Consider the following 1,693-nt stretch of genomic DNA (forward strand, 5'->3'; position numbering starts at 1 on the left):
TTATTGTAGAGATGAGGTCTCGCTGCCCAGGCGGCTCTCAAACCCGCGGGCTCAGGCAATTCACTCACCTCATCCTCCCAAAGGCGCGGGATTACAGGCTGAGCACCGAGCCCGGCCATCTGTTGTTTTTTGTTTTATGAATGATGGTCATCCTTACTGGAGTTAGGTGGTATCTCAGTGTGATTTTGATTTGCATTTTTCTGATGATTAGTGAGGCTGGGCACTTTTTCATTTATCTCTTGGCTGTTCCTATGTCTTCTTGTGAGAAGTGTCTATTCATGTCTTTTGCTGACTTTTTAATAGGGCTCTTTGGTTTTTTTTCCTTTCAGCACATTTGAGTTCCTTGTAGATCCTGGTTATTAGGACTTTGTCAGACATACAGTTGGCAAATATTTTTTCCCATTCTGTGGGCTGTTTCCCCCTCTTGATGGCTTCTTTTGCTTTTACAGAAGCTTTTCAATTTGATCCCTTTCTCTTCTTCTGTCTTCCAGATTTGATATCACACATGCCATTTTTTTCTTTCTAGCCTCAGACAGCAAGAAAAGAATAATAATGTATCTTTTCACGCAAGAAAAAATATGCACCACATTACGTTTCAGTCAATGATGGACCACATATTCAGCAGTGGTTCAGTAAGATTGTAATACCACATTGTAATACCTCTTCTATATTTAGATATGTTTAAACATGCACATACTTACCATGGTGCTACAACTGCCTACAGTATTCAGTGCATCACATACTGTACAGACTTATAGCCTAGAGCAATAGGCTAGACCATACAGGTATGCAGTAGACCCCACATCTAGGCCTGTATAAGGACATTTCTTCGTTTTTGTTTTATTTTTTATTTTCATTTTTGAGTTGGGGGGTCTCACTCTGTCACCCAGGCTGGAGTGCAGTGGCAAGATCATGGCTTACCACAGCCTCAACCTCCTGGGCTCAGGTGACCCTTCCACCTCAGCCTTCCAAGTTGCTGGGATTACAGGCACAAGCTACCAAGCCTGGCTAATTTTTTAAAAAAATTTTGTAGAGATGAGATCTTGCCATTTGCCCAGGCTGGTCTCAAATTCCTGGGCTCAAGCGATCCTCCCACCTTGGCCTCCCAAAGTGCTGGAATTACAGGCATGTGCCACCGCAACTGGCCTTAAGTAAGTACATTCGCTAATGTTCACACAACAATGAAATTGCCTAGCAATGCCTTTCTCATCGTTAAGCAACATGCTGTCACTATGTACTGACATTAGGAAGGTGTGATGGAAAGAAAAAACAAAGCATTTGGCAAATACCTATTCTATTCCAGACTAGATGTTCAGCACACTTTATGCCCCTTGGTTCTCAAAAATCAAGTGAAAGCTTTTTTTTAACCTCCATTCTACAGCTGAGGAGACTAACACGCAGTCCTGGATTGGTAGCACCATGAGGAAATGGCGGGGCCTGGATTCTAACCTACATTGAGACTCTAAAGTCCTACTTATCGCTGGAACCTTAGGACAAATATATGGACTTTGCAGCAACTTGAATGGATTTGGAGTCAATCATACTCAGTGATTTATCACAGAAACAAAGAATAGAGTTCCATATATTCTCACTCATAAGCAGATCTTGAACAATTATAAGGCTCTAAGAAAGTGATGGGCAGTAGTGGGAAACTGTCAGGGATGGGGGGATGGGATTGGCAGTTGAGGGAAAC

Source organism: Carlito syrichta, unplaced genomic scaffold, assembly GCF_000164805.1.
Source record: "Carlito syrichta isolate Samal-C Ts95f unplaced genomic scaffold, Tarsius_syrichta-2.0.1 Scaffold289177, whole genome shotgun sequence".
In the NCBI taxonomy this organism is placed as follows: Eukaryota; Metazoa; Chordata; class Mammalia; order Primates; family Tarsiidae; genus Carlito; species Carlito syrichta.